The sequence below is a fragment of the Scyliorhinus torazame genome, chromosome 3, assembly GCF_047496885.1.
Source record: "Scyliorhinus torazame isolate Kashiwa2021f chromosome 3, sScyTor2.1, whole genome shotgun sequence".
Classification (NCBI taxonomy): domain Eukaryota; kingdom Metazoa; phylum Chordata; class Chondrichthyes; order Carcharhiniformes; family Scyliorhinidae; genus Scyliorhinus; species Scyliorhinus torazame.
The window spans coordinates 205358543-205372440 of record NC_092709.1 but is presented as its reverse complement, the minus strand read 5'-3'; the positions used below and the strand labels follow the sequence as shown (position 1 = coordinate 205372440).

The 13898-nt window shown below is 51.9% G+C and overlaps 1 protein-coding gene across 2 annotated transcripts in view; it reads left to right on the top strand.

Annotated features, from left to right (window-relative positions):
- kdr (kinase insert domain receptor (a type III receptor tyrosine kinase)) overlaps positions 1 to 13898 on the top strand; it is a 98733-nt gene that overhangs the window by 78123 nt on the left and 6712 nt on the right. The window lies entirely within an intron of this gene.

Below are 13898 nucleotides of genomic sequence, written 5' to 3'. Positions count from 1 at the left end.
GCCAACCGGCGCGTTCCGATTCCCGCCCCCGCCCAATCTCCGGTACCGGAGACTTCGGCGGGGGCCGGGGCGGGATTCACGGCAGCCAACGGCCATTCTCTGACCCGGCGGGGGGTTGGAGAATGACGCCCCTTGTTCTACATTTTCATTCCTGGAGTGCCTGCAATGGTTTGGCCACTTTGTCCCTTTATAATTTTTCCCTGTGGGACGATAAAACACTTCAGTTATTACTAGTAACAGAATTTAGAATAATGGAGTAAAGCTGAAAAATGTGATTTATTTTGGCAGCTTTTGTTTTGTGTTAAAGGAATTGGTTTCTGATGAGTCAAAACTCTTTACGATCTGATCCACTTCCTAATGAGATTAGAACGTGTTGTGCTTGGAGTCAGTATCACCATTAGTTAGTTAGTATCAAATGGATTTTTAAATCCTAAGATATTAAAACAGTTCACTGTTATTCAATGGTATCTCAGAGGAACCATAAAGACTTTATCACAAACTATTTGTTGTGAAATGATGGAAAATTCCATTTAATTGTCAAATCAAGGTTTCTTTCCAAGTGGCTGGAAGAAATTTCTAGTTGAGAATAGGCAAGCATTTATGAAAGCCTTGTATATTGAAGCTCTTAGTGATGCCCTTTAAGATCAGTGGGGATTAATTTGATCTTTGATGAATCGGTGACTTGATTTTTCTCAACTGGATTTCTTTCTCCGTGGGATGCAAAGCCCTGTATTCCATTGTCTTACTAAATGAATTGGGACCAGAAACATTATAATCTCAACATGTTGATGGTTGTGCATGAACCTTGGGCGGGATTCTCTGATCCTGAGGCTAAGTGTTGATGTCACCGTAAACGCCGTCGCGGTTTACGACGGCGTCAACAGGCCCCTAGGAGCAGCGATCCTGCACCTCTAGGGGGCCAGCATGGCACTGGAGTGACTCACGGAGCTCCAGCTGCTGATACCGCCGTCAGAACTGGCGCCGCGGGTCTGCGCATGTGCACTACGGCCAGCGCAAATTCGCGCACGTGCACTACGACCAGCGCGAACTCGCGCATGCGCGTTAGTTGCCTTCTCCGCACCGGCCCTGACGCAACATGCCGGAGAGCTCCAGGGCCCCGGCGCGGCGGAACATAAGCCCCCACCAGGACAAACCGGCCCGCTGATCGGTAGACCCCGATCGCGGGCAAGGCCACCGTGGAGGCCCCCACCGGGATCAGATTCCCCCTCCCCCCCTCCGCACTAGGCCGCCGCCCGCAGGATGAACAGCGAGGTCCCGGCGGGTAGGACCACACGTGAACGGCACTGGCGGAACTCGGCCTATCTTGGCGGTCACTCGGCCCATCGCGCGTGGGGAATTGCCTGGGGGGCCGCGTGGAGCGGCCCCCGACCGACGCCGCGCTGATCACGCAGGCACCAATGGCGCAGATTCACCGGAGAATCAGTGGACCGGCGTCGGAGCAGCGTTGCCCGCTGATTGGTTGACCCCGATCGCGGCCCGTGGTCGGAGAAACCCGCCCCTTATTCCTGGATCTACTCATAAATGGTTATAGAAATTGCTGGAAAATAATTTTCTTTTGTATTTGTCCTAATATACTACCGGTATAACAATGAAGAATATGCTGGATAGGCTGGAAACTAAGATGAGGTGGGTGTGGCTCCATTTCATGCTATAGTTTCCCTCCTGGCTTGGTGGGGTTGAAACTCTGTTGTTCTCAAATATACCTATCCATTTATGAAATGGCGGAATTTGGCTTGGGTGAGGATTCTGAATGTCAATGTTCGTGCTGTCTGCCTTTGGCCGAGTGTGCAGTTGGCAGAGATATATCTGGTCACGAAATGAGGCTCACCTCACCTGGAGGTTTAGGCTGGGGTCAAGGCATCAGCCCCTGAAGAAGGAAGGCACTTTTAAAGATGACACAGTTTACAGCCATGTTGGATTTGGGGACACTTACATTAGTCGTTCCAGGTTCTTTTATATGATAGGCATCCGAGATGCTCTTGAAGTATCACAGGCACTCACCATTTCCAGATCAATTAAGTATGTCCCGCTGGCACTGGAGTATTTGTTGGGAACAAGGACAGATGTTCCTGGCAGGTACAAACCTAGTGTAAGTGCTGGGAACACTGGCCCACTGATTTTCAAATCTTAAATCCTTTCAGATTGATTTATATCCTAAGGAGGCTTCATTAAGTGTTTGCTATTCATTCATTCTGACTAATGTAATGTAACCAAACGCACATCTTTATTTTACTGATTATATAATAATATCTTCTTTTTGGAAAGGTTGCCCTTTATGCTCATAAAGATGCAAGATGATGATGGGTGGGATTTGACGCCCCCCAGTATCATAGAATTTACAGTGCAGAAGGAGGCCATTCGGCCCATTGAGTCTGCACCGGCCCTTACAAAGAGCACCCTACTGAAGCCCATGTATCTACCCTATCCCCGTAACCCAGTAACCCCCACTTAACATTTTTCGGACACTAAGGGCAATTTAGCATGGCCAATCCACCTAACCCGCACATCTTTGGACTGTGGGAGGAAACCGGAGCACCCGGAGGAAACCCACGCACACACGGGGAGAACGTGCAGACTCCGCACAGACAGTGACCCAGCCGGGAATCGAACCTGGGACCCTGGAGCTGTGAAGTAACTGTGCTAACCACTATGCTACCGTGCTGCCCTTTCACCGGCGGTTGGATCTATTGATCTGCCACTATCAATGGGGTTTCCCATGGTTCGCAGGTAACCTGCCAGGAACCCACAGCAGGTGGTTGCCATGAGTTCTGAGAATCTGAACAATTTCAGAGTTCAGGCAACCAGTTATCAGTATGGAGCACTGCCTTGATAGGTACAGTGCAGCCAGGTATAAAAAAAAACTTCCCTCTTACTCAGAGAAGTAATCACTTTCCAACAATTAGCAAAGTGATGAAAGGACTCATCAACAGTGCTATCAAGTGGCAGTTATTCAGTAATAACCTGCTCATGGGTGCTCAGTTTGGGTTCTGCCAGAGTCACTCAGCTCCTGATTTCATTACAGCCTTGGTTCGAATGTGGACAAAAAAGCTGAACTCCAGATGCAAGAGTGACATCAAGTCTGCATTTGACAGTGACACATCAATGAGCCCCAGCTAAACTGAAGCCAGTGGAATCAAGGGGGAAATCTCTCCACTGGTTGGAGTCATACCTGGCACATAGGAAGATGATTGAGGTTGTTGGATGCCAATCAGCTCAGTCCCGGGACATTGCGGTTGAGTTCCTCAGGGTAATGTCTGAGGTGTAACCATATTTAGTTGTTTCATCAATGACCTTCTATTCATTTTATGACCAGAAGTGAGATATTTGCTGATGATTGCACCATGTTCAGCACCATTTGTGGCGTCTCAGAGTCAGTCTGTGCAGAACATTAAGGCTTGGGCTGAAAAGTGGCAAGTAACATTTGCACCACATAAGTGGCAGGCAATGAACATCTCCAACAACAGAGAATTTAAGCATCATCACTTGACGTTCAGTGGCATTCAATATTAAGTTGGAAAAGGATAAAAAGCAGTCACAGATTAAGATCCCAGACTAGAAAAGGGCAAATTGTAGGGGTCTAAAAGTTGAACTGGACTATGTTGATTGGAAATGCATTTTGGTGGATAAAACAGTGGATGAAAAGGAGAGATGAACAGGGTGCAAACTAGTTACATACACATGAGAAATAAAGACGGGGGCTGGGATTCTCCGAAATCCCGGTCAAGTGTTGACGCCGGCGTAAAAGTGGTGTACGCCGGTGTCAACGGGCCTCCTGGCCCAGCAATTCAGCGGTCTTCAGGGGGCCAGCATGGCGGCGGAGTGATGCACGCTGCTCCGGCGCTGAAAGGCAGGCGTGCACGGCCGACGCGGGTCCGCGCGTGTGTGCGACGGCCGTCTCCGTGCCGGAGCAGGCGCGTGGTTGCCGTCTCTGTGCTGCAGCATGCGTGTGAACATAGAACATTACAGCGCAGTACAGGCCCTTCGGCCCTCCATGTTGCGCCGACCTGGGAAACCACTCTAAAGCCCATCTACACTATTCCCTTATCATCCATATGTTTATCCAATGACCATTTAAATGCCCTTAATGTTGGCGAGTCCACTACTGTTGCAGGCAGGGATTTCCACGCCCTTACGACTCTCTGAGTAAAGAACCTACCTCTGACATCTGTCCTATATCTATCTCCCCTCAATTTAAAGCTATGTCCCCTCGTGCGAGAATCTCACTGTCCACCTTATCTAATCCTCTGATCATCTTGTATGCCTCTATTAAGTCACCTCTTAACCTTTCTCTCTATCAAAAACAGCCTCAAGTCCGTCAGCCTTTCCTCATAAGATCTTCCCTCCATACCAGGCAATATCCTGGTAAATCTCCTCTGCACCCTTTCCAATGCTTCCACATCCTTCCTGTAATGCGGCAACCAGAACTGCACGCAATACTCCAAATGCGGCCGCACCAGAGTTTTGTACAGCTGCAACATGACCTCATGGCTCTGAAACTCAATCCCTCTACCAATATAAGCGTACTGTACTGAACAAAAAAAGAACACACCGTACGCCTTCTTAAAACCCTATCAACCTGGGTGGCAACTTTCAGGGATCTATGTACATGGACACCGAGATCTCTCTGCTCATCCACACTACCAAGAATCTTACCATTAGCCCAGTACTCTGTATTCCTGTTACTCCTTCAAAATGAATCACCTCATACTTTTCTGCATTAAACTCCATTTGCCACCTCTCAGCCAAACTCTGCAGCTTATCTATGTCCCTCTGTAACCTGCAACATCCTGCCGCACTCCACCGGCTTTAGTGTCATCCGCAAATTTACTCACCCATCCTTCGACACCGTCCTCCAGGTCATTTATAAAAATGACAAACAGCAGTGGCCCCAAAACAGATCCTTGTGGTACACCACTAGTAATTGAACTCCAGTCTGAACATTTTCCATCAACCATCACCCTCTGTCTTCTTACAAACCGCTAAATCACCCTCAATCCCATTCCTCCGTATTTTCTGCAATAGCCTACCGCAGGGAACCTTATCAAACGCTTTACTGAAATCCATATACACCACATCAACTGCTTTACCCTCGTCCACCTGTTTGGTCACCTTCTCAAAGAACTCAATAAGGTTTGTGAGGCATGACCTACCCTTCACAAAACCGTGTTGACTATCCCTAATCAAATTATTCCTTTCTCGATGATTATAAATCCTATCTCTTATAATCCTTTCCAAGACTTTGCCCACAACAGAAGTAAGGCTCACTGGTCTATAGTTACTGGGGTTGTCTCTACTCCCCTTCTTGAACAAGAGGACAACATTCGCTATCCTCCAGTCTTCTGGCACTATTCCTGTAGACAATGACGACATAAAGATCAAAGCCAAAGGCTCTGCAATCTCCTCCCTAGCTTCCCAGAGAATCCTAGGATAAATCCCATCCAGCCCAGGGGACTGAGAATACCGCTGAAAAATATTCATTTAGCGCCTCTCCTATCTCCTCGGACTCCACGCACAACTTCCCACTACTGTCCTTGACTGGCCCTACTCTTACCCTAGTCATTCTTTTATTCCTGACATACCTATAGAAAGCTTTAGGGTTTTCCTTGAGCCTACCTGCCAAAGACTTCTCATGTCCCCTCCTGGCTCTTCTTAGCTCTCTCTTTAGTTCCTTCCTGGCTAACTTGTAACTCTCAAGCTCCCAAACTGAACCTTCTGTCTTATCTTTACATAAGCCTCCTTCTTCCTCTTGACAAGTGATTCAACTCCTTTAGTAAACCACTGTTCCCTTTCTCCCTGCCTGACAGGTACATACTTATCAAGGACACGCAGTAGCTGTTCCTTGAACAAGCTCCACATTTCAATTGTGCCCATCCCCTGCAGTTTCCTTCCCCATCCTATGCATCCTAAGTCTTGCCTAATCACATCATAATTGCCTTTCCCCCAGCTATAACTCTTGCCCTGCAGTATATACCTATCCCTTTCCATCGCTAAAGTAAACATAACTGAATTGTGGTCACTAACACCTACCTCCAAATGTAACACCTGTCCTGGTTCATTACCCAGTACCAAATCTAATGTGGCCTCGCCTCTTGTTGGCCTATCTACATACTGTGTCAGGAAACCGTCCTGCACACATTGGACAAAAACTGACCCATCTAATGTACTCGAACTATAGCGTTTCCAGTCAATATTTGGAAAGTTAAAGTCCCCCATAACAACTACCTGTTACTTTTGCTCCTATCCAGAATCATCTTTGCAATCCTTTCCGCTACATCTCTGGATCTTTTCGGAGGTCTATAGAAAACTCCCAACAGGGTGACCTCTCCTTTCCTGTTTCTAACCTCAGCCCACACTACCTCAGTAGACGAGTCCTCATCAAACATCCTTTCTGCCACTGTAATACCGTCCTTGACTAACAATGCCACACCTCCCCCTCTTTTACCACCTTCCCTGAGCTTACTGAAACATCTAAACCCCGGAACCTGCAACAACCATTCCTGTCCCTGCTCTATCCATGTCTCCGAAATGCCGTGGTTGCCGTCTCCGCACCGGCGCCATGCAACATGGCGGAGACCCACAGTGGACCCGCGCGGAAGTAGGTGGGCCCCCTCCAGATCGCGGGCGCTCGCCGATCGGTTGCCCCCGATTGCGGGCTGGAACCCCGTGGAGGCCCCCCCCCCCCCAGAGTCAGATACTCCTGCACCCCCACCAAGACGTCCACCGCGGCCACGGGTCCGAGCTCCCGCCTGGTGGTACCAGGTTGGAACCACGCCAGCGGGAGTTCGGCCGGTCAACCGCGGAGAATCGCCGCGGAGGCCTCTTTCAGTGCCCCCCGACCGGCGCCGCGGCAACTGCGCTGGCACGATTGGCGCCGGAGAATCGCATCCTGGCATCGGAGCGGCGTGGCAGGAATTTCCCGCGTCCCTGGCGATTCTCCGACCCGGCGCGGTCTCGGAGAATCCCGCCCAGGGTATCCAAATCTACAGTTCCCTCAACGACTAAGGTTATCGAGGAGAAAATAAGGAAGAAAAAAGACGCATAGGATACATGCTGGAATAATAATAGCAATAGAAATCTCAAATGCAGGAGAGAGGCTTAGACTGAGAAAAGGAAGGCTAAGAGGAGGCATGAGGAAACAATGGCAGGTTGCGCTAAAACAAATAGTAAAATGTTCTTTAATAGTAAAAGATTAATGAAGGATGAAATAAGGGATAAGCAGGGTAAACTACTCACTCAAGTGGAGGGTATGGCAGTGGTCCTAAATGTGCACTTTGTTTCTGTCTTTACCAAAATAGAAGATGGTGACAATGGCCCAATGGAAAATGTGGGTGTTGAGCAACTGAACTGTATAGTGATAGATAAAGAAAAGGTGCCAAAAAGGCTGGCAGCATTCCAGGTAGAGAAGTCGCCAGGCCCAGATGGGATGCATCCTAGATTGCTGAGAGAGGTAAGGGAGCATTTTGCGGAGCCATTGACAGAAATTTTCGAGGCTTCTCTGAAGACAGCATTAGACCCGGGGACTGGATGATTACAAATATAACACCGTTGTTTATGAAAGGAGCAAAGAGGGGCGGCACATGGCGCAGTGGTTAGCACTGGGACTGCGGCGCTGAGGACCCGGGTTCGAATCCCGGCCCTGGGTCGCTGTCCGTGTGGAGTTTGCACATTCTCCCCGTGTCTTTGTGGGTTTCACCCCCACAACTAAAGATGCGCAGATTAGGTGGATTGGCCACGCTAAATTGGCCCTTAATTGGAAAAAAAAATAATTGGGTACTCTAAATTTATTTATTTTTAAAGAAAGGAGCAAAGGACATTCGAGGAAACTACAGACTTGTCAGTTTGACGTCAATAGTGGGAAAACCAAGGGAGGCTACGATACGGGATGAGATAAATGTACACTGAGAGAAAAATAAGTTAATACTAGACAAGCAATATGGCTTTGTCATGGGCTGGTCCTGTCTGACAAATTCAACTGAGTTTTCTGACGTTGTGACACAGGCAGTAGATAAAGGTACTGTTGTAGGTGTTGTACATTTGGACTTTCAGAAAGCATTTTAGATGGTGGAAATGGCAGGTTGGTTAGCAAATTAAAAATGTTTGGGATTGAAGGGTCCTTGGCAGCAGAATTAGAGTTGGGTAAGAGATAAGAAACAGAGGGTATGTATCAATGGCCATTTCTCAGACTGGATATGAGTTGAAAGCGGTGTTTCCCAGGGCTCAGTGTTGCTACCTTGCTTTTTCTGATTTATACAAATGATTTAGAGATGGATGTTGAGGGCAAAATCTCTAAATTTACCGATGATACTAAGCTAGGGAGAATAATGAATTGTAAGGATGGTGGTGAGCCACTTCAGAGGGACATTGACAAGTTGGCCAAATGGACAGACACCTGGCAGATGAACTTCCATCCAAAGAAATGTGAGGTAGTGCGTTTTGGGAGAAGAAACATGGGGAGACAAGATAGGTTCAATGGTACAACTTTGAGGGGATAGAGGAGCAAAGGGACCAGGGGTCCAAGTGCAAAATTCTCTGAATGTAGCCAGTTGTTAAGAAGGCTTATAGGCCCTGGGTGGGATTCTCTGTCGGCCAATGCTGGAATCTGGAAATGCGATTGGGCAAAGAATTGATTTTGACGCCGAAATCGTGGCAGGCGCCAAGTTCACACCAAATCATGATTCTCCTGCACATTGATATTGGCGTCAGTGGACGTACAGTAAATATTGTTTGCATGTCATTAGGAGGGCTGACGCGGTATTCTCCAGTGCCTCCGCAATTCTCCGCAACCTCTGGGGGGAATTCCTGATGGCAAGGTTCACTTGTGCTTTTAAAAATCGAGAAACAGGCTCCATGCCTGATGAGGGAGAGAGAGGAGGTAGGACGCGGAGAGGCACGACCGTGGGCTGACGGTCCTGACACTGGCCGGGCTAGCTGGGGCGGAGGGGGCCCTGCCAGGGCCTGGCGATGGGGGGACAGGCCGTGGGGCCAGGGTGACCCCACACGGGACTGGGAAAGTGTCCAGGCACAGACTGCCATTGTTGCGGCCTGCAAGGCAGCCATCTTGCTGATCACCCCACTGACTACCCACCTTGGCCATGGTTCTGCAGAGTGATACCGGCCATACAGCAACACGGTAGCACAAGTGGCTGGCACTGTGGCTTCACAGCGCCAGGGTCCCAGGTCCGATTCCCCGCTGGGTCACTGTCTGTGTGGAGTCTGCACGTTCTCCTCGTGTCTGCGTGGATTTCCTCTGGGTGCTCCGGTTTCCTCCCACAGTCCAAAGATGTGCAGGTTAGGTGGATTGGCCAGGATAAATTGCCCTTAGTGTCCAAAAAGGTTAGATGAGGTTATTGGGTTACGGGGTTACGGTGGAAGTGAGGGCTTAAGTGGGTCGGTGCAGACTCGATGGGCCGAATGGCTTCCTTCTGCACTGTATGTTTTATGTCCTATGTTCTATATGAGTGCCCCCACCCTCCAATCTGGCCGCCACCCACCGGTGGTGCATCATGCCGCCCACCCAAGGGCAACGGCCACAGTAGCCCCTGTCAGGGAGTGCCGGACAGGAGCTGCGCAATGTACCATTGGCTGGGTTGGTGCCAATCGATGGTGCACCTCTCAGCAGGGATGGATGCCAGACCAGAGGCTCCCATGGTGCCAAACCCGACGGGGCCAGGGGTGTGGGGTAGGGGTGTGGGGGGGGGGGGGGGGGGGCAGAGCCTGCAGTGCCAACCGGGGCCACTTTCTAGCCTGGTGGACCTGGTTGGGCACGGGGGTACGCACCATGCTAATATGTTGGCCTTCCAGCCCCTGCAGTCAACGGATATTGGAATACAACCAGCAGTGATGGCCTTCCTCCTAGTCACTGCAGCCCTGGGGAATGCACTGCGGCTGTACGAGCTGGAGCTGCTCGAGGAGGAGGAAGTTGAAGCAGCGGAGCCTTCCCCAGAGGAACAGGAGGCAGCCGCTGTAGATGGAGAGCCCGCCACCCAAAAGGCTGTGGAAGAGGAGGAGGTGCAAAGGAGGCGCCCCATGAGGCCTTGTGTGTACCTGCAGTGCCTGTCATTTGAGGCTTGCCAGGGCATGCCATCGAAGACTCCGGCTGAGCAGGGGGACAGTGCAACATATTTGACAGATCATTGTACACCTGGCACCGTGGGGGAATGTGGGGAGGTCGCCTCCTCCCGGTGGCCATCAAGGTGAAGGTTGTCCTGAACCTTTACGCCACGGGCTCCTTCCAGGCACCGAGTGGGGACCTGTCCGGGATCTCACAGACCTCGGCGCACAGGTGCATCCGGGCTATCACGGAGGCCCTGTATGCCCAGTCGGCACAATACATCAAATTCAATGTGGACCGAGCCCACCAGGATGCCCGAGCAACGGGGTTCGTCGCCATTGCTGAGATGCCGGGTCCAAAGGGTAATTGACGGGATGCATGTTGCCCTATGAGCACATGCAGATGACAGGTCGATCTACACAAACTGAACGGGGTTCCACTCCATCAGCGTGCAGCTGGTGTGTGACCATCAGATGCGCATCATGCACTTCTTTGCCTGATACCCGGGCAGTGTGCACGACACAGTCATCCTGGCACACTCAATGATTCCTGGCCTCTTCAAGGCACACCCGTGGCTTGGGGGTTGGCTCCTGGGTGACAGGGATCATTCGCTGAGGGCATGGCTAATGACGTCTATTCAGAGGCCATGACCGACGTGGGACCTGCTACAACGACGCTCATGCAGCAACCACGGCTTTATCGAACGGTGCTTCGGCATTCTGAAGTTGCGGTTCAGGTGCCTGGACCGGTCTGGAGGGGCCCTCCAGTATGATGCTGATAGGGTCGCCCACATCGTAGCAGCCTGCTGTGACCTCCACAACATCGCGTAGCAGAGAGGTGGCGTGCTGGAAGAGGAGGATGAACCCCAGTCCTCTTCTGACGAGGAGGATGTAGGGGGAGGGCGAGGATGGGCAGGACATGGGGCTCGGGCAGGCACGGGAGGCTGCACAACATGTGTGCCAGGGCCAACGTGCACGGGACGCTCTGATCACCTCCCGGTTCACCAACTGATGGGGGGGGGGGGAGACTACCCAGGGGCATGGACACTGCAACCCCCCCCTCCCACCGTCCACCTGAGTGATGCTTGCATGCGAGCTGTGAGCTTGTTATTCCATCACACGGTCCCATCGATTCTCTGGGTGGTGGAGGTGGGCACACTGAGGGAGGGGACACTGGAATGGTGAGCACTGACTGAACCACGATCCCTGAGCCAAGCCGTCTCACAATGGCCAAGGGGGAGTGGGAGTGGTGGGTGCGGGGGTTGTGTGAGGGTGGTGTGCGGATGAGGGTGGTGTTGGGGGGCATTGACACACGTGCCATGGGGAATCGCAACTCAGCAGGGTTTCACTTCCTCGCCCAATGCCGATCTCGACCCTGGTGATTGTCCTTTCCTCAGGCCTGCCGACCATGTTCAGTGGAGGGGTTAGTGTTACGGGTGTGTGGGACGGGGCTGTTGCCCTGAGAAGATTGTGCAGTTTTTTCCTGCTTTGCTGGCCGGTCCGGACAGTGTTGCTGATGGCGCTGACCGCTTTTGCCTCCTGCGCCCAGGCATGGCTAAAGGCAATGGCTGGCAGCTTCCTTCCCGGGCTGGAGTACAGGGTCGCCCTGCATGGCGTCCAGCAGGGTCTTAAGGTCGGCATCTGTAAAACAGGGTGCCGATCTCCTCGCTGCCATTTTGGCTGGGATGGTGTGTGTGGGGAGTGCAGGGCGTATATGCGGCTGCAGCTTGTCAGCCTCCTGAGTGTGAATTGCGAATCCCGTGGCGTTTCTTATTGGAATCAAATGTGTTCCACGTGGCACCAGTGCTAGTCCCATAATGGTCATTGAATCGGGCCTGGTGCGACGGCAGTTTCGCTGTTGTAGAAGTCCACGAATCCTGCCCGGTGACAACGCTTAGTCTCAGGAACACAGAATTCCGCCGCCTATTTGTTCCAATCACCTGCCAGCATGGTGGGATGCTATGTTGGAGTGTGGGGAGGGAACAGGTTGGGGGAATAGGAGACATGTTTTTAGGAAGGGCCATTTACCAGCTTAGAGGAACTAACGATGAAGTACGGGCTCTCAGGGTCGAACTCATTTAGCTATCTCCAGGTTCGGAATTTACTACAGAAGACTTGCCTGACTTTTCCAGTGCTGCCGCCGACATCGCTAATAGAAAGGGTTCCTTTTACTTAAGGGGCAGAGGAGGGAGACATGTCAGAATCTAAGGGCGGATCCTTTCAGAAGAAGCAAGTACAGTGGATGGAGTGAAAGCAAAGTACGCGGGGGAGTTGGGGCCTGTAGTAGATGATGAGGTGTGGAGTGAGGCCTTTCGCAGGGTAAACTCCACGTCCTCATGAGCGTGGCTGGGCTTGATCCAGCTTAAGGTAGTGTTTAGGGTGAACCTACCCAAAGAGAGGATAAGCAGTTTTTTCCCAGAGGTGGACGATAGGTGTGAGTGGTGTTCTGGGGGCCCAGCCAACCACACGCACATGTTCTGGTCCTGTCCCAAGCTCGTGGTTTTTGAGTCTTCAGCACCATGTCAGCGATTCTCAATATCGAACTGGAGCCCCGCCTTTTGGTTGCCATATTTGGGACTTGCCACGGCTGCAGACGGGGGTGGAGGCAGATGTCCTTGTCTTCACCTTGTTGATTGCCCGGAGGTGAGTCTTCCTGGTGCCCCAGCATGGTTAGGGGATCTAATGAATTTTTTGTACCTAGAGAAGGTACACCCTGAGGAGGTCGGATTCTACCGGATGTGGCGGCCTTTTAGTACGGAACTGATCACCGCCAGTTGCTGGGTGTGAGGGAGCGGTTGGGGGAGGGGGGGGGGGTGGGATAGTGTTTTCATTCAGTTTTTCTTGATGGCTGTTTCGGGGGTTTTATGGAAACTTGTATGTATTGTAAAATTGAAAAACAAATAAAAGTAGTTTAAAAAAAAAAGCAGGCTTCTATGATCCTTGGGTTTACAAATAGACGATTAGAGTATAAAAGCAAGGAAGTGATGCTACACCTCTATAAAACATTGATCAGACTACATTTGGAGTGTTGTGTCAGTTTTGGGCACCTTGGGCGAGATTCTCCGACCCCCCGCCGGGTCGGAGAATCGCCGGGGGCTGGCGTGAATCCCGCCCCCACCGGTTGCCGAATTCTCCATCACCGGATATTCGGCGGGGGCGGGAATCGCACCTCGCCGGTTGACGGGGCCCCCCCCCCCCCGCGATTCTCCGGCCCGAATGGGCCGAAGACCCGCCGCTAAAATGCCTGTCCTGCCGGCGTAGATTAAACCCCTACCTTACCGGCGGGACAAGGTGGCGCGGGCGGGCTCCGGGGTCCTCGGGTGGGGGGGGGGGGCGATCTGGCCCTGGGGGGTGCCCCCAGCGTTGCCTGGCCCGCGATCGGGGCCCACCGATCCACGGGCGGGCCTGTGCCGTGGGGGCAATCTTTTCCTTCCGCCTTCGCCACGATCTCCACCATGGCAGAGGCGGAGGTGACTCCCTCCACTGCGCATGCGCGGGAATGCCGTCAGCGGCCGCTGACGCTCCCGCGCATGCGCCGCCCGGAATGTCATTTCCGCGCCAGCTGGCGGGTCACCAAAGGCCTGTTCCGCCAGCTGGCGGGGCGGAAATTTGTCCGGCGCGGGCCTAGCCCCTTAAGGTTGGGGCTCTGCCCCCCAAGATGCGGAGCATTCCGCACCTTTGGGGCGGCGCGATGCCCGACTGATTTGCGCCGTTTTGGGCGCCAGTCGGCAGACATTGCGCCGTTTCCAGAGAATTTCGCCCCTGATTTAATGAAGGATATTAAAGCACTGGAGAGACTGCAGAGGACATTTACTCGAATCATACCA